At 46.5% G+C, this 26,844-nt stretch overlaps 1 long non-coding RNA gene across 2 annotated transcripts in view; it reads left to right on the top strand.

Annotated features, from left to right (window-relative positions):
• Positions 1–20,728, top strand: part of LOC142020322 (uncharacterized) — a 105,127-nt gene extending 84,399 nt beyond the window's left edge. The window contains exons 1-3 of one of the 2 annotated variants that reach the window (XR_012647359.1): positions 5,339–5,447; positions 20,027–20,221; positions 20,624–20,728. This is a non-coding gene — a long non-coding RNA (uncharacterized LOC142020322). Of the gene's footprint in view, positions 1–5,338; positions 5,448–20,026; positions 20,222–20,623 lie in introns of those variants that run through there. The other variant, XR_012647360.1, reaches the window with a different exon arrangement.
• The last annotated feature ends 6,116 nt before the right edge of the window (positions 20,729–26,844 follow it).

Genomic DNA, 26,844 nt, shown 5'->3' with positions numbered 1-26,844 from the left:
CGCCACCCAGAACTTGGTGCGCCCTCCCTTCCAGGCAGTGATTTGAAGGGCTGAGGCTCCAACTGCTGCTGGAGCTGGGGTAGAGGTGGCAGTGGCCAGAGCCCAGGCCCTTTTGAATTGCTGAGCCCTGGGGCAACTGCCCCATTTGCCCCTCCCCCTCCCCCTCCCCCTCCCCCTCCCCGGCATGCCTGTAGTCACCCTTCTGCTGTGCCCCATTGCAGAAACTGCTGCCAATGGAGGAGTTACAAGGGCGTTCCCTGCAGGAAGAAGCTATGGAGAGGTGCCTATGTGCTGGCTATTCCTGAGTGTCAGGCTGGCTCTTACGGCAGCTGGGCACCAGCTGGGAGAGCCTCAGTATCAGGGGTGAACTTGTCCCTGCAGGACTGGGTTCCTCTCCTTGGTTTCTAGGGCAAACCCATCTGCTTCCCCTCCTCTGGAGGTGGGAGAACCTCTCCGACTTTGTTGCACTCCTCAGTTTAAATGTGCTGTTTAGTCTGCACCCTTTGGGTATGGAAAGATATCAGCTTCTCTCGCTTGCGTGACGCAGCCTGAGTTTAATCTCCAGGACACAGAGCAAAGATCATGTTTGTTCCTGATGTGCCTGAAGTCAGAGATGTACATTTCTGTTTACTGGAGCCAGTCTCGTTAGCTGACAATTGTTAACCTTTTCCGGTGGTGTTTTAACATACGTTCCTGCATCAAAAATATTTTGCAAGTGGAGAAGTTTCCCACTCCACAATCCCCCCTGCCATGTCATTAAAGGGAAAAGAAATCTGCAGACTTTCAAAGCAAGTGCTGCAGAGCCGGAAATATTTCAATTCAGCAGTGTTTGTAGATGGCATAATTAGAGACCAGAAACCCTGATTTTTCTTAAGCAGCTGGGTACTGCAGCATGTTGGAAGGCAGGGAGCAGCACAGTGCATGGCTGGATGCAGTTTACAAGCAGCAAGCTCTCACTGCTATGTTATGGTACCTACCATTTATTTCAGCAGCTTTGTCTGTCTGTTGTCTGTAAGGCAGTGTGTTCAAGGACTCCTCCTAAATGGTAAGAGCTAGGACTAGCAAATTGGTTTGCAGCTCCCTCTTGTTATAGCTTAAAGCAAGGAATGGATTTGGTTGCACCAGGGCAATGGGATGTTCCTGGAATTCCACTGGAGATCATCAAATAGAAAGGAAGGGGTCTGGTAAGAGGAACAGTTATACTGCAGAATGACCACAGGGGGCCAGAGGTGGAGAAACAGACAGTTATCTACTGTGTTCTTCAGCGAGTTTGTGTGTCTGTATCCCTCCCCTCGCTGTGCCTGCTGTAGCTGCAGTAGCCAGGGAGGGTGCTTCTCACCTGGCTCCAAGCTTTTGTGGTGGGAGAGAGGGCTGGGGTACTCCTCTCTCCCTGGGCTGCCACATACTTAACTCCTCATCCCCATCCCCATCCCAGAGCAAGGATTTAAATGAAGAAAAACAACCCTTAACTGAGTCAAGGACCCAAGCAAAGCGGAGTAAATATTCTAGTGTTTCGCTAGTGGGCTAGTGTAATTGTCAAATAACATATATCTGTGCAAAAACAACACACTGATGAACAACACTCAGAGTTGCCTCCAACTTTTTCCATCCATGGAGGAATAAATTTTGTTTTGTTGTGCAGATGTGCACCACTCTAGAAAGACATGCTGCCAGCTGTGGGTGGCTATGGGTGCTCTGGTGATTAGCTGGGTGTTACCTGAATCTCCCTTGCACGCTGACAAGGTGGAAGAAAGTACATGGAAAGGAGCCTCAGGAAAATTGCCAGATTAAAAACCAGAGAGCCATCAAATGCATCAACAGCAAGTGCTATAGGTCCTGTACCTGGAGCTGTACACCAGTGCTAGACCTTGACTGGCCTCTCGAGCGTGACTTTCTTTACCTCACAACACCTTAGATTACTAATCAGGAGAGACTGGTGTTCCCTTGCCTTGGATAATATGACTGCTCAGCCCTTTTGTTTGCTTGCGCTCACAGGACACGAATGCACTGCTGCAAAGCTGGAGTTAGAGTCTGCAGAAAAATGTTGTTCCAAAAGAAACTGTTTCCAATAGAATTTGCTTTCAGCATTAATGGAAACATTTTTATTGCAGGGAGGTTTTTAAAAAGGGCTATATTGCTTTCAACATCTTTAAATAAAATGTAAATTGATCTCTAAACTTGAACTGACAACATTTCATTAAATCCTCCCAAATCAAAATTCAAATAATCGTTATTCTCTGAGTCTGCCCCTACCAGGAGGAGCATATTGTCTTGAGTGACAAAGTTCTCTTTCCTTTACTTTATTTCTGGGTTGAATTCAGGGTGGAGCTGCTCAAATCTAGAGGATGCTGACGAGTTAGCGAACACGTGGAAATCTGACATTTGGCTTAATAGTGTGCTGCCATTTCCAACACGATGTAAAATGTTCATGTGAGCGTGGCCGTTCTGATTGATTTATTTGTGTTACAGAAATGAAATCAAGGCCCCGTTGCGTTAGGTGCGGCACATACAAATAGTGAGGGAATGCTCGTTCCTTGCCGGAGAACCTACACTTTCAATGAACAGGCAGAAGGAGCGAGAGAGGAAATATTATCGCGATGGAAAACTGAGCCAGAGAGTGATTAGGGGTCTTGCCTGAGGTTTCACAAGGAATTTGAGCAGAGTTGGGACCTGAATCCAGGTCTCTGAAATCCCAGCCAAGTGCTTTGAGCACTAATCCTCTTTTCTCTTGTAGACTATCTTGCTGGTAGCGCCTCCAGCAGCTGTCCATACAAAAATCTCGTGGGCTGAATTTTAATGAGTGTGTCTGCTTAGCTGGTTGGGGCTTTATTTTATTTTTTAAAGGACTACAATAGTCACACACTGAAAACAATCTTGTGTCTAAATGCTGGGCAGAAAGGCTGACGTTCAAAAGGAGCCTGAGCACTCAGATAAATAGGCCAGGCCCGCCCATGAGCAGTGTGATCTGCTCCGACAGTTCCCTTCCGAATGAATCCCAGTGCCTGGGGGTCTGGTCATGCTTTCTTATTGCAAGGGTGCTTTTCTGAACATCCCAAAGCTTTTTGCAGAGTCAGTTCTGTTTCCTTTCCCTTCATGCATATGATCGCAGGGTAACCACCTCTTCCAGGCTCGTCAGGGCTGGTAAGGGGTGGTGTCTTTGAGTGAGTTTATAGATTTTTCTCCTGCAGTGGTGGTGGGGGAGAGGGGTGTCCCTCAGTGCTTTTACCACTGTTCTCTGCTGGAGCTGACTGGAGAATGATGGTTGGCTGGACTGTAGCCAGCTGACTCTGTAAGACTCCCTGCCCTGGCTGGCCTGGGAGCTGGGGACACAGCTTTGGTCCTTTGGTTCTTAATGTAAATGCCATTTGCCAGTTCAGTGCATGGCAGGTGCTTGTGTGCATGGCTGGTCTGCCCAGCTCCCTGTGAATGGCAATGGGAGGGTGCTACTGGGATCTGCGGCTGTACATAAACAGCAGTAAGGGTCAGGGAAAAGGCCCAAAGGAGAAATGGGCCCTGGAGGAATCTGCAAGAATCTATTTGCAAGTGGCTTGGGTATGGCGCATTTTCTCCTTTTGCTCCTGAGTGTAATTCCTGCAGCCGGTGCTGACAACAAGGGCCCCCACTGCCGTTCTCTCTTGCTGCTGTCCCACAGCTTTCAGCCAGGTCGTGCTCACCCTCAGCCCCTCCTCCTTCCACGGAAGCAGTTTTGTGATGGATTTCACAGGGCTGTTGGAGGCTTCCATGTCCGGAACCAGGCATAGCCCCTTAGCCGTAGTCAAACAGGAGATAAAAATGCTCCGCTGTCCTCGTCTGCTGGGGGGATTAACCTCTCCTGGAGGCAGGGTCCCAGCTGACTGGGTAGTGTCATGGGGTTTTCTCCCCTGACCCCCGGGATTGAATGGCTCAGAAGGAGTGACTGGACAGGACAGCTGCACTGGGGTGAAGTGTGGGCTGGATAGACAGCACTAACTGAAGCTGAAGCCAGCAGGGCAGGCTGAGGTTGGGCTGGTATAAGGCCAGGGAGGTGAGAGCAGAAAGGTGCTGCCCTAAGGGCAGAGGGCTGGCCGTGTCTCCGAGGGTTGAGGGAAAGGAATAGGAAGAAGCCTGGAGAAAACAGACGCAAGGGTGAGCCCCCTGGATGTTAGCTGCTGAATGTAGGGTCTCTAGGATGGAACCCAGAGCAATGGGCTCAGGCCTGGGCTGTCCGGCTAGCCGCTGGGGAGGGGCAGAAGACACGACAAAGCGGACTTTGAAGCCTGCCAGCAGCAGTTTGAAGAGAGAGCACAGCAGCTCGTGCGCCATAAGAGAGGCAGCAGAGTGAGAGGTCGGGATAACGGCCAGAGACACTGCAAGAGGATGCGTCAAACCAGGGGTGATTTACTCCCTGGATGTGCCACCGCACGGAATGCAGGAAGGCAGAACACAAAGAGCTCCTGGCAATCACCCGCCCAGGAAGATGGTGATTATGCGCAAAAGAAATGTCTCCCCACAGCCACTGGGGTTTGAGAAAGGCCTATGGAAGGGAATATACCGCAGTTCTTTGTACCATGGGGTTGGGGACAGAAGGGGTGACTAGGTCCTCATGTCACAGTTCTGTTGCACTGGCCTAAACTGAGGCAAGATACTTGCATATCAAGGATGGCCCAGTGCAAACATATCCCTGCAGGGCTCCTGTCCCTGAATCCCTGGGGTTCGGAAGGACTACAGACTTCCTACAGCACAGCTCATGCCTGAGTCTGCTCAGCCTCTGCAGGAGGCTATATGAGCTTGTGTCAGACTCAAGAACAAGGGGTCATGATCCTTTTGTCCCTGGCCCCATAGGCAGCAGACAGGACACACCTACAAGCAGACAGACTCCCTGAGACTGGTTATTGTCTGTGTGCTGGGAGCTGGTTCTGGCCCCTTGATTCTCTGCTCTTGCTACCTGTTCTTTCACAGACTCCAAGGCCAGTAGAGATCACAGTGACCATCTGGTCGGCCTTCCTGCAGCACTCAGATAATCCCTAGATTGTCCCTAAACAATCCTCAGCGCAGAGAAAAACACCCAGTCTTGATTTAAGTACGGCCAGTGATGGAGAACCCAGTGTGGCCTTGGATGAGCCATTCCAATACTCAGTTATTGTCCTGGTTCAAAATGTGCAACTTATTTCCCATCTGACTGGGTCTAGCTCCAACTTCCAAACACTTGATTGTCTTACAACTTTGGCTGCTAGATTGCAGAGCCCATTGTTATCCATGTAGATCTTTGTCGTGCCCCTGCCCCCTTAATCTTCTCCTGGATAAAACTGCTGGAGCTCCGTCATGCTAGGGCAGATGTTCTAACCCTTTCATTGTTCTCAGGACTCTTCTCTGAACCTTCTTCAGTTTATCAACAGCCTGCTTGAATTGTGGCCACTGGAACCGGGCACCGGATCTCCGCAGCGGTTGCACCAGTGCCAAACCCAGAGGTAAAACACCCTCTCTGTGCCTACCTGAGATCCCCTGGTTATGCCTCCAAGTACTGCATTCACTCTTCTGGCCATGCTGTTGTGGTCAGCTCATTATCCACCACGACCCACAAATCTATCTCTGTCACTGCTTCTCGAAATGCAGCCTGCATTTAAGCATGGCCTATATTGTTTGTTCCTAGCAGTACACTTTTGCACTTGGCCTGGTTAAAATGCATCGTATTTGCTTGTGGCCAGTCTATGAAGCTGAACCTGTCCACTTCAACCCTGTGTTTAGACCTACCACTTAGCCAATTTTTAAATGCATTTAACTTGTGCCTTGTTAATTTTATATGAGTCTTGTTTTTTAGTCAAAATGTTAGGGTGTTACTAAGTCAAATGCCTTACAGATGTTTAAGTGGATTACACCGGCACTATTGTTTTATTTACTAAAGTTGTAATCTGATAAAAAGAATCTTGGTAGTTTGACAAGATACATTTTCCAGAAACCCATGTTGATTTACATCATTTATATTACTCTCCTTTAATTCTTTATTATCTATGTCTCATATGAGCGACTCTGTTATCTTGCCTGGGATCAGTGTCAGGCTGACATGCCTGTATTATCCTTGTCTTCCTATTTATTCTATTGAAAAACTGGCCCAACCTTAGCTTTCATGATGGCTTCTCCAACTCCCCTAGTGCACCAAGACTCTGAACTGTCCAGCCAACGCTTTTGAAGTTTATGGATGCAAGTTATCAGAACCTGCTGATTTAAAAATGTCTAACTCCAGTAACTGCTGTTTAACATATGACATGACTCATAATACCCATAATTTTCTGCTCAAAATGCTGAAGTGCCCAATAAATATTTCTGCTCTATATTATTATTATTATTATTATTATTATTATTATTATTATTATTAAATAATTAATTTTCATCTAGTAATGGAGCAATACCATTGTCAGGAATCTTTTTGTTCCTAATATATTTTAAAAAATACCCTAATTCTGCTGGCCAAAGAGCCTGCCTTGTGTCCATTGACTTCCCTTAGCAATTTATTACTGTTCTTAAATTATGATTTATATCCTATATTAATTATCAGCTTTAAACTGCACCAGTTGGCTATGTTCCCTTGCAGCCTGAGCAAGCTGACGATTTCCAGTGTCTATTATGCACACCCACTTCCTCCTCTGCCACTGACATTTCCTTAGCAGGGAAGGAGACAAAGGAGTTGCTTTGCACCTCCACACCAAGATACCTTCTGCGCCAGAACATCAGGAGATTTCCAAATTTTTTCGCTGTCTGTACAGCACAAAAGGAACAGACCAAGACAGAGAATCGGTTTCCTTCATCCCTTTTCCACACAAAGGCAGTTTTTTGGTACCTTTGCAAAACACAGTTAAAAACCAATATTAAATATGCTGCATACTGTGAGTTCGTTCCAACTTCAGTTAAAACATGGCACTTCTCAAGGTGTACTTTATTGCTCTGTATACATTTAAATATCATTCAACAGGGTAAAAGCTTATCCTCATCAATTATAAAGGCTTATGTTGGCAGCCACTTAGTTCCTATGGTTACATCTCTAAGAAATTGTAAAATAGGCCCTTCAAGGCTCTGGGCAACAAATTGACTGTTATTGAATCCATGACTGCTAACAACTCATTTACTTATAATGCTAATGAATAATTGCTCTAAAATAATTTACTGCAGACTTAGAGTGGATTGGGTATTGAAAGGTCAGGGCTGTTGTTAACTCTCTGTTACAGCCCTAATTTGAAAATAATGCATCGTAGATATCAATTAAAAATGCTTCAGGCTAGTCACTTTGTAAATGTGTGATCTAGCCATTCCATAATGTTAAACCAGGTGTGTGCTCGCTAGCCCCCAGCATCCACTTGCTAAGTCACATATTGGTAAGTTACTGAAAAACCCTGATTTTTACAAATCTTATGGAGGTACCAGTAGGAAAAGCAGGTGCTGCCTTACTACATCAGATGGGTCCCACTACTCCCAGTGATCAGCACCCGATGATGATGGTGGTGTCACCGCTCTAGATACATGTTTAATAACCTGTCCCTAGGAAAGTGTTTCTTCCTAATTCCCATGTGAAGAGCTGGAGGCTGTTTGATATCGGAGGGCTCTTGGGGTGTATCTGTGTCATGCTGCAAGACTGCATGTTGGATGTGGGGTTTTCCACCACCTGTGTTCTGAGACAGTCCAGTCAATAGAGGGTCATTGACTTAAGAACTCACTCACTGACATGGAATCCCTCTAATTCCAGGATAAGCTGGCTCCTGCTCAGGAAGGTGGTGTATGGGGGGTGGGAGAGGTGATCACCAAGCAATGACCGTCACTTGGGAAGCATCTGGCATCCCCGGAAGAGGGATCTGGGGGTCACTTAACCAAGAGATGATGGGCTAGAAAGGGCTTCAGTCGAGAAGACAAAGAGCCACATAGGCAGGACAGGGGAAGGGGACAGATCAGCCAAGGGCAGGGGAGGCAGGCAGGTGGGGTAGGGGAGAGAAGGCACCGTGTTTCAGAGCCACAGCAGAATGAGCCTAATGGCCTAGCCCCTAGTGCAGACAAGGCTCTGAAGTGGTGAAGAAATGGAGGCAGGAAAGTGCAAGTAGCATTTATTATTTTTATTCCCCTCTGTATATTTCTCATGCTATGAGAAAAGGGCACAAGCGTGTTAGAATCCTGTGCACAGACTACCTGCCGTGTGAGACACCTACCACATGCCCCAGCAGAGGTAAACCGGAAGGTGTGCCTCTTTGGTGGGGTTCTGGGAGGGGGCCAGCATTGGTTCTAGGGGCTGGGCAGTGGAAGATCAGTACCCCAAGAGTGGGACCAGAGAGATGGGTGCAGTGCCTGCACTTTGTTCAGATTTTGGAGACTTAAAACAGGCACTGGGGAGGCTCAGGGGCTGGCTTGGTGAGCACCAAGAGAGGATGCTCAGTGAGTAGGCAGCACGGAGCCTGAGCCCTGCACCCCCCCGTGGTGTTTAGTTCTGTAGAACGTAATGGCGACTGTTCTTGTGAGCACATTCTTCTGAACGTTCTGCGGGGTCCACCAGGGCCTTGTGGCAGGAAGGGCCACACGTAATTCATTTATTAGGGCAAAATGTTTTCCTCTGATCCACTTGCAGGGTGCTAGCTTTTCATTTCCTTGCTCAGCCTCCTCCTCCTGTGTTAGAAGGAAAGGTGAATAGATGCACCATTTTCCTTCTCAAGGCCGTTGCCTATTATATGCTGTCGTCATATTCTCTCGCATTTCTTCTTTCTGTATCCCTAACTCTCAGACCCTTCCTGCTCACACATCTGTTTCCGTGACTGTGATCACATTCATTTCCTGTTTCTGGCATTTCCCTTTGGAGGTGGCTCTCCACAGCAGAACATGGTATTCAAGGTGTCAGAACCTCAGCCACACATAGGACTGTGTTTATAATGATGTCAGTATTCCCTATCTGGGGACTTATATATCGGGACATTTTACTTACTTTATAGACTGCTTATGAGCGTGGAGCAAAGGTTTTCACTGAGCAATTTCATAATGCTGCCCAGCAGCTGCAGTTAATGCAGAACCCAACAACAGGTGTAGGAATGGGTAATTTGAACCTTCCCAATTCCCGTAATAAGGTGAATCAAAAAACATAAACCAGATGGTTGGGTGACAAATCAGTGGCTATTTTTCTCATCATAAAGTAGCGATTTCGTGTCTATACCAAATAATGTGTTCCACTAAAGCATGAAGCAGAATAAGATTACCCAGTTGTCAGTGACTTGCATAACAAAAACTAATAAACAAATGCAACTCTCAGCAGCTTAAGTGTAAGGGGATGACATTTATTAAAACCTGCTGCCTCAGTGCTGTGAAATCTGTGACAATGCTGGAATCTGGAAACATAATATAATGGAGGTGCTGTAGCTACAGAGACAATAACAAAGCCTGGATACAAACACTGAATTCTGCCTGGGTTCCAAAAGTTCAGTTCCCTGGCTCAGGTTCATTTATGGCTATTACTGTCTCAAGACTGGAAGAAAAAAAAAAGAATTGGACATACATTCATAAATATTCATAGATTTAATGTTACTCACCCTAACGTTTGACTTTGTTCACAAAGTTTTTACTCTAGTGTGACAAAGCTTCTCCTCTGGCTTGGTGGGTCCCGCACTTTTTGGCAGATTATTTACCTCGGAGGCTCACAGCAGCCCTCAGGTTAGACACCCACTAGCTGTTTCGTGACCTACTCTCATCATTGGCTGGCACAGGGAAAAGAGGGGAGAGTGAACACCATAACCTCTTCTGCCCCTCCAAGTGCTTCAGGCAGGGCAAATCCACAGCTGGCCAGTGCACTGGTAGCGGATAAGTAGGGCTCAGCCCATTCCTGCCAGCTGCACAGGAGAGGGAGTAGCCAGGCCCGCTCAGAAGTCCAGAGAGACCTGGCTGCTTCCAGCTCTGGAGCCCCCTGGCCATAGTACAAATAAAAAATGAGAACATACATAAGAACATAAGAATGGCCATACTGGGTCAGACCAAAGGTCCATCCAGCCCAGCATCCCATCTGCTGACGGTGGCCAATGCCAGGTGCCCCAGAGAAGGAGAACAGAAGACAATGATCAAATGATTTATCTCCTGCCATCCATCTCCTGCCCTTGTACTGAAGGCTAGGGCACCATACTTTACCCCTGGCTAATAGCCTTTTATGGACCTAACCTGCAAAAATTTATCAAGCTCTTTTTTAAACCCTAATAGAGTCCTGGCCTTCACAGCCTCCTCCGGCAAGGAGTTCCACAGGTTGACTGTGCACTGTGTGAAGAAAAATTTCCTTTTATTAGTTTTGAACCTACTACCCATCAATTTAATTTGGTGTCCCCTAGTTCTTGTATTATGGGAAAAGGTAAATAATTTTTCTATATTCACTTTCTCCACACCGTTCATGATTTTATATACCTCTATCATATCGCCCCTCAATCGCCTCTTTTCCAAACTGAAAAGTCCCAGTCTCTCTAGCCTCTCCCCATATGGGACCCGTTCCAAGCCCCTAATCATCTTAGTCGCCCTTTTCTGAACCTTTTCTAATGCCAATATATCTTTTTTGAGGTGAGGAGACCACATCTGCACGCAGTACTCAAGATGTGGGCGTACCATAGTTTTATATAGGGGAAGTATGATATCTTTTGTCTTATCATCTATCCCTTTTTTAATAATTCCTAACATCCTATTTGCTTTACTAACTGCCGCTGCACACTGCGTGGATGTCTTCAGAGAACTATCCACTATAACTCCAAGATCCCTTTCCTGACCTGTCGTAGCTAAATTTGACCCCATCATGTAGTACGTGTAATTTGGGTTATTTTTTCCAACATGTATTACCTTACACTTACCCACATTAAATTTCATTTGCCATTTTGCTGCCCAATCACTCAGTTTGCTGAGATCTTTTTGTAGTTCTTCACAATCTGTTTTGGTTTTGACTGTCCTGAACAACTTGGTGTCATCTGCAAACTTTGCCACCTCACTGCTTACCTCATTTTCTAGATCATTGATGAACAAGTTGAACAGGATCGGTCCCAGGACTGACCCCTGGGGAACACCACTAGTTACTCTCCTCCATTGTGAAAATTTACCATTTATTCCCACCCTTTGTTTTCTGTCTTTTAACCAATTCCCGATCCATGAAAGGATCTTTCCTCCTATCCCATGACCGCCTAATTTACATAAAAGCCTTTGGTGTGGGACCGTGTCAAAGGCTTTCTGGAAATCTAGGTATATTATGTCCACTGGGTGCCCCTTGTCCGCATGTTTATTAACCCCTTCAAAGAATTCTAATAGATTAGTTAGACACGACTTCCCTCTGCAGAAACCATGCTGACTTTTGCCCAACAATTCGTGCTCTTCTACGTGCCTTGCAATTTTATTCTTTACTATTGTTTCTACTAATTTTCCTGGTACTGATGTTAAACTTATTGGTCTATAATTGCCAGGGTCTCCTCTAGAGCCTTTTTTAAATATTGGCGTTATATTGGTTGTCTTCCAGTCATTTGGTACCAAAGTGGATTTAAAGGATAGGTTACAAACCACTGTTAATAACTCCGCAATTTCACATTTGAGTTCTTTCAGAACCCTTGGGTGAATACCGTCTGGTCCTGGAGACTTGTTACTATTCAGCTTATCAATTAACTCCAAAACCTCCTCTAATGTCACTTCAATCTGAGTGAGTTCCTCAGATTTGTCACCTAAAAAGGCTGGCTCAGATTTAGGAACCTCTGTAACATCCTCAGCCGTGAAGACTGAAGCAAAGAAATCATTTAATCGCTCCGCAATGGCACTGTCTTCCTTGATCGCTCCTTTTATATCTTTATCGTCCAAGGGCCCCACTGCTTTTTTAGCGGGCTTCCTGCTTCTAATGTATTTAAAAAACATTTTACTATCGTTTTTTGAATTTTTGGCTAGCTGTTCCTCAAAATCTTTTTTGGCTTTTCTTATTACATTATGACACTTAATTTGGGAGTGTTTATGTTCCTTTCTATTTTCCTCACTAGGATTTGACTTCCACTTTTTAAAAGATGCCCTTTTCTCTCTCACTGCCTTTTTAACATGGCTGTTTAGCCATGGTGGTTCTTTGTTAGGTTTGTTAGGCTTTGTGAGGATATATGAAAACAAGCTAAGGCACCAGAAGACATTATTTAAACATTTTGTATTTAACAAATGCTTTTCTAGCCTTTTCCAGTGCAAATGCACTAACTGTGGCAGGAAAATCTAGTTTCTGTGTGATGACATGGTTGATATTAAGCATAGTGAGCCTGTTCAAACACACTTGTCCCGGAGTTGAATGGGGATGGTTCTTTACCTGCTTCAACATGCTGATGCTGCGAAACATATCAAATGCCAAAAACTTAACCAGGGTCTAAATTTGAGGCCCCTTTTGAGCTTGAGGCCAAGGGAGTAGCAGACCTACAAACCAGCCTCCCCACCTTGTGCCCCTGCACTGCCTGCACAGAGAGGCATTAGAAGTTAGATAGAGTTTGCAGCACGAGCAAGGGCTTGTGGCTATGGCATGACTCGGGGCAGCAGGAGATGCTGGGTCAGCTACAACCCCCCCAAGGGGCTCAGTTTCTTTATGCCACAGTATCCTCCTCTGTGAAATGGGGCTATGCCCTTCTCCTTTGCCAGGGCGTTGTGGAGTGTGATTCCCTGAGATCCCCTGGGGATCATAGCTATAGAATCATAGAACACTAGAACTGGAAAGGACCTTGGGAGGTCATCAAGTCCAGTCCCCTGCCGTCACAGCAGGACCAAGCACCTCTAGCCCATCCCTGATAGCTGTCTGTCTAACCTGCTCTTACATATCACCAGTGATGGAGATTCCACAACCTGCCTATGCCTGTGGAGAGGGTCTTTGAGAAATTCCCCTCTTCTGATCTTTATTGGCAGGGTCTGGTAGCCTCTCCTCCTGGGCTCTGAGGCTGCCATTGGCACTGCCACCTGCCCTGGGCTGTAGCCCTAGAAAGTACAGCAGTGTATGCTGGGATCCCTTGCACTCCTTTGTCCTGGCTGGCTGTACACCCATGGCCTCCACAGGCTGCCCCACAACAAGCTAGCCATGCAAGTGGTTTAACAGCCAACACTGCTTTGCCCTGCAGGGTTATCTCCAGCAAAGCAGCTGGAGTCTGTAAATGACAATAATTCTAGACACAATTTGTTTAGTGGAAAAATGGCATTTAAAGAGGTGGAAAAACTAGAAGTTGGGGACACACCAGAGTGGTGGTTGGTCAGAGGGACTATTGCAGCCCCACAGGCTTTCTGTTGTTTTTTGTCTTCCACTTCTCTCTTTATATGCTAACATTGGCCAATAGGTTTATAATTTGGCCCAAATGGGATGTGACCTTATTCCTTATGTCGCTTCCAGCATTAGCAGAATAAAGAATAGTATTTGCTCCGCTTAAATTTAAAAGACACTAAACCATGAATCAAACTTACAGTGACATTTACCCCTAGCTGATGTTTGTGAGTGGTTGGAGGGACTAATGAATACAGTTGTTTTCATGTGGCAGACACAGTTCTTGGTATTTCCTGACAGTTCATAAATATGTTACTTCTTCTGGTGCTAATTTCTACGTGGAGCTTTTGAAAAAATGCATTTTTTTCGGGGGGGGGAGGGGGTTGACATTTGGCAAGTATTCTGATGGCAATAAATTGAAGTAAGAACTGAGATGCGGTTGCCATGGTTTTCTTGCCCTGTGCTGTACACGGGTATAGGAGATTGTGGTGTTTTCATTCAAGTACTAATCCCTTGTTTCTTCTGCTGTTTTTAGCACAATAAAAATCCACAAGATTGTATTAAATTATTCTCCCCTGCCCCCAGCTCTTTGACTTTCAGATCATTCTCTGAGGCCATCATGGATTCTCTCTCAGCTCCACAGGAAGTCCCAGGGCTAGCTGAGGAAATGGTGCAGCCTTCTCCACCTCCAGTCTGTATCCCTGGATCTTGAGTCTGAAAAAGGCTTTCAGCTGGTGCCAGCTCTACAAGGAGCTGCAAAGCACGTCATAGCAGGCCATTGTGAAACGGGCCTGGAGCCAGTGTTCCCCAGAGGGAATAGTGCCGGTGAGGGAGTTCTTGGGGCACGTGGCCTGCCGGCACCAACCCTTGGAGGCAGGAAGTGACGGCGCTGGCTGTGCCTAATTCGCAGTCTAGCTCCGCATTGCCCTTGTTTAATTTCATGTGTTTATTAATTTTGCATCGTGTCAGCAACGTTCCTTGTAATTTTTCCATCTGTGTGCAGAATAAATTTTGTTGTGTGCACAAATGCATGTGTTGATGTGCACCACCCATAGAAACACAGGCTGCTGGCTTTGGGCACTCTGCTAAACTGCTGGGCAGCATTTGATTCTCTACTAAGTGGCTGCCCCAGAACTCAGCTTACAGGGAACACTGCATGTCAGGCACTTGATAGACCAAAAAGCAAACATCGGGCCTTGCCCTGGCAGTTGATGTGTGCATTGTTGGTCAATTGCCCTTTAAGGGCATGTACAAAAAAAAGTGATTTAAAAAGTATTATCCAAAATACAGTCACTGTGGCCACTGCTTCCTGTGTGCTGTTCTGCCTGGAAAAACAAGTCGGATTTGTCACTCAGGTTTCCAACTTGCACCGGGGCTCACCTTTGTTGCTGCATTCAACACCAGCCTTGTGCGGTGAAAGTGACAATTAGGGCCCTTGCCTTGGCTGTGAACTTGCTCTGCGTGGTACTTCCCTGCTGCTTTAACAGCCGTGATGGGCATCGCCAAAAGCAGGTGCATCTCTCAGACAAGTGCTTTCAACACGTCCCTGACCTGGTCTGATCTGTGGCACTGAGATGTGTTCCTGCCATGTTCTGAGCACTCAGAGCTCCCACTGAAGTCAGTGCTTTCAGGATTGTGCCCTTTAGTGCAAACTGATGGGAAAAATCATTGGGGCCCAATTCAAATCCCTGGGAATTCCATGGGTATCTTTGTGTTGACTTAGGGGGTACACTGGCACAATCCATGGATACCCCAAAATGTGTAGAGTACCAGTGGCTATCAATATGAGCTGTGTTATAGTAGCTGAAAGCTGTGCTGTGTGATAAACATCTGTGCAAAGGGGTTTGAGTCCATACCTGTGGTAAAGAATCAGGGCCACAGTGAGACAGTCCAAGTCTGTGACCAAGAGGCAAAGGGCAGGAACATGAGATGTAAGGTATAAGCAAACTGATTAAAGTGGTTATACATGTATGCCAATTAGTATATTTTTATGGACATTTGTTGCCATCTTCTTAAATGTCATTTAGAATTTCTCTTCCCTGTTCTAACCTCATTTTTAAAAAAATATGTCTGTAACGGTCCTGGCATATTTGGCTTTATATTGTAGCAACCATTTTTCATTGCACAAGTACCAAATCACATTCTAGCTCCTTCCTTCAAAACAACCAAATCACATTTTAGCTCCTTCCTTCAAAACGCTTAACCTTTTCGCCACATTCAGCTGCTGCCCTCTCTCCTGTTTTGCCCCAATGAGGTATTTTTTACTCAAGTATAAAGTTTTTTTTTTCCATACCATTAATTCCCTGGGCATCATGCCATTTCCTAGGTATTGTGCTCAAAAATTTTACATTGCTCTGTCTTAAAAATGTTCAGAATAGTCTTAGCAAAAATAATAGGGAAACATAATTCACATCAGAATAGCTGAGGTCTCTGCATATTTTCATGATAAAATTATATTTTCAGCAGGATCTATATTGCTGGGACACTATACACTGCCATGGACATTTTCAGCTTGCAGGAGTGAATTTATTTTTAGCAACTGGGTCAAAGAAATTGGTTTGGCTGGAGCAACTCTAAAATGGCTCCATTTCAAAACAGACGTTTTGACAGTGACTCATCAATCTAGAACAATACAGGGCCCTTCGCTATTTCCCAAACTAGGTGTGGGGGTGGAACTTCCATGAGTTGAGTGAGCTTTTAAAGCCAAAACATAAATGTGGGATAAATAAGCAAGAATCAAAAAGTCCAAAGCAGTGAACAAATGAATGAAGAGACTTCCAGAACATGTTCTTCACAGTATAGTCAGTGTCGCACATTTAATGTGGTGACGGCCGTTCCTCAAACGTTATGTACATCTCAAGTGGTTTAGTTGGAATGATGGCCCTAGCCCACATAGGATGGGTCCCTTTGCTCCCATGGATCCCCAATGTAGTCAGTAGGCTCTGCCTGGGCAGAAGCAGCTTTCTTGGTGTTTTGATGGGAGGCTCAGGATCTCAAATCAACAAATAAACACTGTAATCCAAATAAAGGCACTGCTTGTCCCTTAGCCATTTCTGCTCATTCCCCTCCCCCTGTTCAGATCCCCCAAGTCTTTCCAGAGATGTTGGACCTCGATGGGGGTCCTGTGACTCCAAAAAGCCTCCTGGACCTGTCCTGCTCCAGGGTGGTGATGACGCTGTGCTGTGAGGTACCTTCCAAGCAGTCACTGTCCCTGGCTCACCCTTTTATAGCCAGAAGGAACCATCTCTTGGGGTGGGGGAAATGAAAGGTTCTGGCAATAGCGATGCTGGGAGCTTCTGTCGCTCTCCCTGTCTTGAAGGGGTTTCTGTCATATCCAGGATTTAGAGTTTGGCTCAATGGCTCTCAGCAGTGGCACCCCACTACACAATTCTTCCAATATCCCTGGGGAAACTGTGCAGAACAATGCTGGTGCCATCAGCAGCAACTTACATTAAAGTTGGGCAAAAGGTAACCACCCTTTCAAAAAGGAGACTCCCCATTTACAGGTAACATTTTCAAATGGACTTACAGTACTTCCACTTACTTCAGCCTAACCACTTGTAGCCTTATATTTTTATTGAAAGTAAATCTAGTGATGTTGTAGTGCAGAATTTGTGGGCTCACCTCTACCACCTCATGTTCGACTGCATTATCTCTGCCCGTTTTAGCCTGGATGCTCATAGGAAAACGTGAAGGCCAAGAGAAGCAACACAGACAATCACACATTACCACCAGTGACAGAGAGATAGAATAACAGAACACCACTTGTCATTACCTACAGCCCCCATCTCAAACCACTGGCATCACTGAAGACCTACAACCTACCCTAAATCATGATGCCATGCTTCAGAAGGCCCCAGGTGACAGGCCTGTTCTTTCCTATAGGCAACCTCGCAACCATATGAGGATTTTCACTAGCAACCACAGGCTATACAGTACCACACTAATACTAATCCTGGAACTTTTCCTTGCAACAAACCCCCATTGCCAACTTTGTCCACATATCTAGTCGGGAAATACCATCATTGGAACTAACCATGTTAATTACAGAATCACGGGCACATTCTCCTGTTCCTCAACTAACATCATATATGCCATCATGTACCAACAATGCCCACCCACCATGAACATAGGAGAGAATGTAATGCTCTTCACCAAAGAATGAATGGACATAGACCAGACATCAAAAAATCTCCAAATATGCGCACCTGTCAGCCAGCTCTTTAACTGAGTGGGCCATTCTGTCAAAGACCTGAAAGTTTGTGGTCTACTGAAAAGAGACTTTAACAACCGTCTATAGAGGGAATGCTCAGAAGTAACATTCATATTCAAATTCAACACATTAACACCTGGTTTGAACGGGGACAGCAATTACCTGACCCATTAGAAGGACTCTTTTACATACTTTGATGTTTTATCTAACTCTTAACTTCCCCACTCTATATCCCCACCCCTCCTCCCTCTGCTCTTCTGATTTGCCAACCTTGATAACAATTTTTCTGATTTGTCAACCGGATGAGATTTCCCAAAACCAGATGGGAAGAAGGGGCTTTCAAGATCAGGGGGCCATTTCAAAAGGCCCCTGGCCACATGGGCAGCGTGCATTTGGAAACCGGCAGTTTTGAAGCGTGTGCGGCTGTCATTATGCTAATGAGGCACTGCATATTCATAGAGGTGCCTCATTAGAATATCTCGAAGAGCCACATTACCATAGTCCTTCTGAAAGGAGGGGCTAGTGTGGCCACCGCCAAAATGTATGTTGAAATAGCATTTCCGGACACATAGCACTATTTTGAAATAGTGCCATTGGAGCCCATTATGGCTTATTTCAAAATAGTGCTATTCCGTATCTTAATAGTGCCTATTTCAAAACAGCAGTTTTGAAATAGGCATTATTCCTCCTGCACTGAGGGTTGCCAAGTTCAAAATAATGCACCTGCTATTTTGATTTTGTTTCGAAACAGTGTGCGCGTAGTGCAGACACTGGCAAAGTTATGTCAAAAGAACTCTGTAGTGTGGATGTAGCCTAAGAGCCCACTTCTGAGCGAAGCCCCGCGCGTTTCCTGTGCTTTGCCGCGTACTACCTGGCTCCTCCACCCAACACTCACAACTACTTTTGAATGCAGAAGGAAAACCAAGATGTGATTCCAGGGCTGCTTTTATAGCATCACCTAACCCCCCCTGCTTCGACTTGGACTGAGGAACAAGGCCGTGAGCTGAACGAGAGCTTTCCAAATGCACTGGGGACTCAGCTGGCACCTGCCACCTGGGAACAGAATGTTCAGAGGTGGCTTAAAGCAGAACAGACTGTAAGCCAGAGTGCTCCTTGTGCTTCCATTGAGAGTGACACAAAGCACTTGCTCTTGACTCGCATTCTGTTTTATAGCACTAACTCTCTGTGTCAGGGCAGGCTGGCAAAAGCCTGCCGAGGTGGGTGTAAATGTGGCAGTGCCTTTCAGCTGCCCCAGAATGCCTAAGGGGGCATAAGGAACCATAGGCTTGCAGCTGGCAAGCCAGCAATGCCAGGCCACTGTTCCATCCCCTCTCCCTACTGCCCACCCCACCCTGCCTCCTCGCTAGCATAGTGGAGCTCTCTTGGAGGGGGTAGAAATCTACAGCAGCAAAAGGCCCTGTGTAGACTCACTCCCCTGCCCCCGCCCCGGATTTCAGGGGAACAGAGTCTGAGTAGTGGCAGGTTGCTGTAGCTTGGCGTTGGTGGCTAACTCACCCAAAGAAATGCAATACTCAGCATGTGGCCAGTGGCAGCATTAGGGGGCTACTCAGCATTGTGCTCTCCTCTCACGGACAGGGATGCTATGGTGATGCAGTTGTTGTTTTCCTTGTGCTGGGATCCAGTCTCTCGGAAGGCTTGAAGTGACCTGCCACTGGTTCCTTGGCTGGGACTAAGCACAGCCCTGAAATTCGATGTTTCTGAATCTTCCTCACCGGAGGGACATTGATATTTTGTAGAACTGGCAGAACTTGACTTGTATTTTATTTATTATAATTTCTGTGGAAAGTATCAATGATCATTTTTAGGCAGTTTTGCAGGTTTTTAAAATGGATTTTAAGTTTTCAAAGCTGAGTGAAATGATGGATTTTCAGCAGGGTTTTTTTGTTTTTTATCTGTTCAAATTTTCACAGTTGTGGTACATTCTGAGGGGGATGTCAGCCAATAATTATTATTTCCAGATGACAGCATGTTTTATACGCACTAAAGTGGGATGCTAATAAATTCTCAAGAAGCATTTTTTTTATTTTGCTTCTTTGTGAGTTTAGATTACTCCTGACAGAAATATTTTGGTTGGTTTGTGTGTGTGCCGAAAGGAACGTTTCTCAACATTTACTGATGAAAGGCTAATCGCTCTCTCTCTCTCTCTCTTTCTCTCGATTAGCTTTTCAAACATAGTTTTCTATATACAAAGTAAAAATCAGGTGCAAGATGAACCCATGTGCAATGGGCCATCATTGAGCATATAAAATAATGATTAGCTCAAATGGATCAGAAAGCGTACATTAAACAGTGTCTTGGAAAAGGCAATGCAGCTTATATAGAGCAGGAGGTGTCTTCTTATTTTGAATTGTTAAACCTCTACTGTGTAGTTGCCATATATATTTTATGATAAATTTGGCAAGTAAATGGCAAGATCAAGATTGTTATTCCCTGGGTGTAATATTGCTTTATCAAAAGAGGGAATGAAGAACAATATTAAAAAAAAAAAACCAAAATATCAGCATTTAGCACTTTGTTTTGGTCTTGCTGCTCCATAATACTCCATTTTTACACAAAATTTGCTTTGCCTTTTTCAGTAAAAAGAAACTGTGATGCTTTTGATTTGGAGAATTACTTCAGCATGTCGGCCCCAATCCCTAGCCCGCTGACATCAATACAAAGGCATCCTCTGACGGCTGGGACCCTTGCGTTTTGCAAGTAATTCAAGAGATGAATTCAGTAGTGACTCTCGGCTCTGCTTAGAAGCTACCCAGGTGCATTTCTGTTGTTGGGTGAGTGGGGGCAAAGGGGAGAGACCAAAGTGTTTCAAATGTCAGAAATATTTACATATTCTACAGAAAAGAGGAACTGCAGCAGGTGGACAGTGCTCCTGTATCCTGAGGGCTTACAGGGATGCTCAGGGCACTACTTCTCTTGGCACTTTTTTAACTACGGGGTGAAATCTGCCAGTCTCTTTAAAATCTGCTGTAACCTGACACTTGTGTCAGATTTTATCTGGTTACCTGGGTTTGCCTTGGATCAAGTGATGCAATGTAACCAGACATAACCTAGTATTTAGTGACGTGCACAACAGGCGTTATTTGCCTCCATTGCTGGGAAGGGGAGCCGGGGGGTGTCAGATGTCACAAAAAGCAGAATATTCTCAAGTGTGTCCTTCGTATTTTCTTATGCAGGGCAGTGAATCTAAGGGTGTGCAATGAAGTGTACCAGCTGAGCCAGTATTCAGGTACACCTGTTGCTGAGCTTCCTGTATTACTTTGCATGGGCGACAATCACCTCCTACCTTTTGTGAGTAGTCACTTGTGCTTTGTATCTGATGCCAGTGTTTTGGGTTTTCTTGTTTAAGCCAGTCCATTCATCAGCCTTTTCCCCCAAGTCTCGTTAGGGACTGTAGCTGGGCGAGTGCTATGGCAAAGAAAGGGATAAAGCAGACTGGAGGGAGCATGCACAGCTCCCTCAGCCAATGAGTGAAGGGCTCCTTGGAGGAGCCAACCACAGGGCAGCTCTCTGGAGTAGCCCAGTATATAAAGAGCTGCTCCAGCAGAGCTGGGTCAGTTAGGTCCTAGCCAGGGAAGGACCAGCCCCAGCCCCAGCCCCAGCCCCAGCCCCAGCCCCAGCCCCAGCCCCATGTAGAGCAAGCACCACAGTAGAACAGTGCTGGGCAGGCTAAGGGGGCAAGGGAGAGACTCCAGCCAGATGCCTGCCAGACTGCTACCCCTGAAATAGAGGCCCAGGTGGTGCGAGGGGGCTACAGGGGAAGTGGCCCTGGAGCAGGGTACCGAAGGGAAGAGAAGAGGAGGGCAGAACAAGGCTACTGCCAGAAACTCCCTGGGCTGGGACTCAGAGTTGTACTGCACCTAGCCACCCAGAGTGGCCCTAATGGACTGTAGTCCACCCCTGAGGTGAGGGGCCAGACTGAGGCTGCAGTGGACCACAGTGGTGGGTGCCCTGAACTGAACCAAAAGAGCTGGGTCCCCTGGAAGGAGCAAGGGACTAGTAGAGCAGGAAATGCCAGAGGGCAGTGTCCTGAAGATGATGCCACAGGCTAGAGAGCAATGTGGATCCAGAGAGCTGATTGTGGGAGAGAACAGGCAGCCAACAACTGACCCGTCAGAGAGAGGCACTGAGCTGGAGACCAAAATGAGCTAATTCCTCTGTCGACCAGCAGGAGGCACCGTGATGGTGAGATGACCTGGTTACAGGACCTACAAAAGGAATTGTGGGTGGAGTGGGTCATCCCTTCATTTGAGTTTGTCCACTGATAAGGCCCAGGTTCTGATACATCTGTTTTGAGTCACTGATTTCTGGTTCCAACTTTTCTTATTGACTTAACGCAGCCCTTGAATCATAGCTGGAGGCCTTTTGATTTGCACTATTTCCACCTATCTCCTTTTTCTCCCTTTTCCCATCAGCATTTATTGTAATGGTTTATTGTAATATTGGATGAACTTACACTGATATTCAGGAGTTGAACTCACAGTTGGGGTAAATTTGTAGGCCCAGTACTGACCCTTTTTATATCGTCAAAGCTAATTCAGAAATAATGATTGAAATCAAAGAACCATAGAAATGTAGGACTGGAAGGAACCTCAAGAGGTCATCTAGTCCAGTCCCCTCGTCCAGGGAGGCAGGACTAAGGTGTTTGTTTCCAGGTTTTTAAGCACAGGTTAGAGTCTACAACCTCCCTAGGTTGTTTGTTCAAGTGCTTAACTACCCTGACCAGAAGATTTTTCTCTGTCTGTCCTAAATTTCCCTTGCCTCAGTTAAGCCCCTTACTTAGGTCCTGTCCTCAGAGGACAAAGAGAACAATGTATCACTCTCCTTTTAATAATAATCTTTTATGTGCTTAAGTCCTATGTTCTCCCCTCCACACACCTTAGTCCTCTCTTCTCCAGACTAAACAACCCCATTTTTAAAATTTTTCCTTGCAGATCAGGTTTTCTGGATCTTTATTAATTTTTGTTGCTCTCCTCTGGACTTTCTCCAGTTTGCCCACATTTTTTCACAAAGGGCCATGCCCAGAACTGGACGTAGTATTCCAGCTGAGGCCTTTATCAACCCTAAGTGAAGCAGAAGAATTGCTGTCTTGCCTACAACAACAGACAAGAACTGCTTTCTTTTCAACAGTGTTATGCTGTTGACTTATTTTAGTTTGTGATCCACTGGAATCTCAGATCCTTTTCTTCCATATGCCTTTCCAGGCATCCATTTCCCATTTTCTATTTGTGCAGTTAATTATCCCTTCTTAACTGTAGTACTTTGCCTTTGTCCTTATTGAATTTCACCCTAATTTTTTCACACCGTTTCTCCAATTTGTCCAGATCATTTCCAAATCTAATCCTGCCCTCCAAAGCACCACCTTCTCTATAGTGCTGCAGGCCCTTGTGGACCACAAGGGCCACTTCACAGACATTAATGTGGGATGGTCAGGAAAGGCTCATGATGCACACATCTTTTGGAACTCCTGCCTCTTCTGGAAGACCCATACTAGCATCTTCTTCCCTGACCACACCATCAAGGTCAGGGAGGTGGACATGCCCATCGTCCTTCTGGGTGACATGGCCTATCCCTTGGTCTCCTGGCTCGTGAAGTCCAAGCCTGAACCCCAGCAAGGAAGACTTCAGTGCTAGGCTGAGCAGGTGCCACATGGTGGTGGAATGTGCAGTGTCTCCTTACCCGCCTGGACTTCAGCAAGTGCAGCATCTCTTTTGTGGTGGCAGCCTGTTGTGTGCTCCCCAACTTGTGTGAGAGTAGGGGAAGCTTTGCTTCTAGTGGGTTGGGCTGAGGCATAACATGTGGCCAGGCTCTATGAACAGCTGGACACCAGTGCTATATGCAGAGCACCTCAAGGGGCTGTGCTTATCAGGGAGGCCTTGAAGGATGGTCTCCTGCATGGCTACTTCTGAGACTCTCCCAGGTGCCTCTCCACAAGGAGCCTCTGCTATCACGTGTGCTTTTCATTCCCCATCCCTCCCTTCCCCTACACTCTCTTCCCACCATCCCCCACTCCCTGTAGAACAAAATAAAAACACTTCCTGCAAGAAAACAGAGTGTTCATTGTGAGGGATATGCAACAGGGAAGGGAAGGGGACAGGAAACTAGAAAGAAGGATGCAGGGGGGAATGAAGGAGGTAAGAGGGCTCAGGGATGGGTCTGGCAATGCTGCCTGCCTCCAAGTGGTGGGGAGGCTGCAGCTGCCTGGGGGGTTCCACTGCCCCATCTTCTGGGGCCCCTGTGGAGATTGGCATGGTAAAGAGGCATGGAGGTGCAGGGATGTGGCTGGTGGCACCAGGCACTCCACTGCTGTGGCTGCTGGCATATCAGGTAGTTCCAAGCAGTCTGGCAATGCTCCTGCTCTGCCCCCTCCTCCTCCAGGCCCTCCATGATGGTCTGTAGGCAGGTCATCTGCTCCTGGAGTAGCTCATCCAGGGAGTGCTTCCTCCTGCAGGTCTATCATCACAGAAGACCCCTGACACTGAAGCCCTTGCTCCAGATGCCAGTGTTGTGCTTTGAACATGGCCATAGGTTGCCCAGAGGGCAGGCATTGTCTAGTGGGGGCACAGATGTCCCAGGGAGCATTACAGCACTCACAGTCTGGGCATGAACAGGCATGGGAATGAGCCAGCCAGGCCATGGGCCTGCAAGTCGCACACATCCAAGGTCTGGTACTCCATGTGCAATGGAGGGGGCAGTACATGTGAACGGCAGACACTGCTGGCTGGGGAATTGGCCACCGGGTTCTCATCCTTGGCCTCTCCATCCCCAGTAGGTTCCTCCGTATGACGTCAGTCTCCCCCACAGCACCATGCTACACTCAGAGCAAGTGCTGCCTGTGTGTGGGCTCGACCCTGGGCCATGAGCAGCACTGCTATGTGGGTCATTGATCTCGGATAACATGGTGGCTTGTTGTGGGAAGGTGTCCTACCACAGAGGCCAGAATAAGGCAGGCCTCTTCAGGACCTTGTGAGACGGATTCTGGAGTCCCTGTGGGAGCATGGTGGAGCTGATTGCTCTGGACTGGCAGGCCACATGCAGACAGGTGACTGAGCTGTTCTGCAACTCCCAGGCTGTGTAGGCCACAAAAGGGTTGCACCACCCTGGCTGCTGCCAGCCCGCTAGGAGATAGAGAAAGGTTTCTAACTCAAATGGAGTGTTCTTGCCAGGATCCTGGGGGATGTCCTAGGAGTGGGGGACCAGTTCTGGGGTCAGCAGGACCTCCTGGCTGGCAGGCATGGCAGCGTAGCTGGCCTCCTTCTGCTCCTCCTCCTCTTTATTGTCATCCTAGGGCACCTCAAGTGTGATGTTGGGCATATCCTGGCTGGCCTGCACAACTGCAGGGGAGGAGAGCGATGCACCCTCCCCTCCCAATGGCATCCGGCTGTTCATAAAAGTAGCACCTGTGAGGTGCCACTCCAGGGTGGCTCAACTCCTCTAGGGCCTTGTGGTAGTCCTGGTGCAGCTCCTTCATCTTGTGCCAGCACTGCGCCAGGGTCCTGGTATGCCCCTTCTCTGCCAGGCCAGCAGGGGTCTAACGTAGACCTCGGCATTTTGCCACCTGGTGTGGCGATCCTGGAGAGTTCTCTTCTCTCCCCAAATCCCTATGAGGTCCAGCATCTCCAAACCAGGACAATGCTCACTTGAGACCTGGGGCGCTAGGTGATGTGGGAGGACTTCCGATGGTGCTGTCAACCATCTGGGGCTTGCCTGGAGCTCTGGCCTGGTTCATGGGTCCCTCTGATTACCCTGCATTGCATCTCAGGGCTTCAGGACAGGCCATGTGCAGCCAGCCCTTCTCCCTGTGGCCAGTGCTTTAAGGCTCAGCAGGGGAGTCAGCAGCAGAGTCGGCTTCAGGTGTGCCTAGAGTGGTCAGATCTGAAGCTGTGCCAGGCCCCTGGAGGCCAATTACTTTGAAATAACCTCTTCAGCCTATGCACACTGGCTCTATAACTAAACAGGTATTTCAGCGTAGGTGTTTACGCCTTTCAAAACCAGGACTACATTATTCTGCATTAACTCTCTATTATTTCAAAATAATAGGTTGTCTACTGTGCACCAACAAACTGTTATTTTAAAATAACCCCTCTAGTGTAGACCAAAGAGAGGCTTGGGCTGATGTGGCTGTATTTATGGACCATTCTTTGTGCTGCTTTTGTAATTTGCAATTCCTGGGATAGGTGCCTAAAAATGGGGTGGCATTTAGAGTTGCATATTAAATATGGAAATACATGAAAAACTAAACAGCTATAATTGAAAAAATTAAATTGCAACACAAACGTGTGGTGTGTGTATGAAATAAATTAAGTGGAATTTGTGGAATAAAATAGTTTCTATTTTTGACCTGCTGTAGCTGTGACTACAACAAGAAGTCCTGTGGCGCCTTACAGACTAACAAGTTATGGCAGAATAAGCTTTCATGGACAAAGACTCACTTTGTCAGAACTGTAGGGTGCATGAGAACCAGGCCCCTGATATTTACGGTCTGACAGGCTGTTTCTTACACCACAGTTCAGCAGCACAGAGAGATCATAATTCTCTCCTAATTGAGCAGCTGAGAATTTTCCTGGAGTGAAGGAATTCCCAATTGGCATAAAACTAAACAAATGGGTGTAAGGGGCACAGGCAAACTGTCCTATGCTCTTGCCGTCCGAGGAATAGTTTAATGGGCCTTGGCAGATCATCACAATACCTTCAGAAATTTACAGCTGCCCTGAGCTTGCTGTAAGTTTCATGGTGAGTGAATTAGCCTCCAACTGCTCTGAATAACTAGAAATGATTTTTCTCCTCTTGTGTTGGAATGTGCTTACTGATGGCGTGTATCATATTTGTTTTGCTTTTACCACAATCACAAATACACGATTGCATGGTCTCGGTTCTTCCAACCATATCATCACTTCAAAGTGTTATTAAAAGGGTCATCAGGTGTTCTGTTGGTGGAAAACAAGCTAGAGTATCATAATTGTAATGAAGCTTCTCTTCTGAATTCTGAACTGCATTGCCCTGTCTTTATGAGATGAATTTTGACACCCTGAACCTCTTGTTTCAGAGTTTGCGTAGACTGACAGCATCCCACTTCTGGCACAGATGACAGGGCCAATGGGAGAATGCTCTCACAGCAGATATTACTCATAAAGTAACAAACACTAGGCTTCCAATTGTCTAATAGGAAAAAAAAAAACATTTGAGCTTCATAGATTTGGTGCTGGAATTGCAGCAAGCAAATGTGCATCCTTTATGGAAGATCACCTCATTTCCCTCCTTCCTAGAACTTCCAGTGAAATTCCAATAGCTTGAAATTTGCTCAGATGTAATAATCATGTCCCTGTAGTTATGGAGAATTTGAGAACCGGTCTCTGCCAGAGACGCTGATAAAATACCATGCTATTGCTGCCAGGAG

Source organism: Carettochelys insculpta, chromosome 13 (genome assembly GCF_033958435.1).
Source record: "Carettochelys insculpta isolate YL-2023 chromosome 13, ASM3395843v1, whole genome shotgun sequence".
In the NCBI taxonomy this organism is placed as follows: Eukaryota; Metazoa; Chordata; order Testudines; family Carettochelyidae; genus Carettochelys; species Carettochelys insculpta.
The sequence above is the reverse complement of the archived record's forward strand: the minus strand, read 5'-3'. Positions and strand labels throughout refer to the sequence as shown.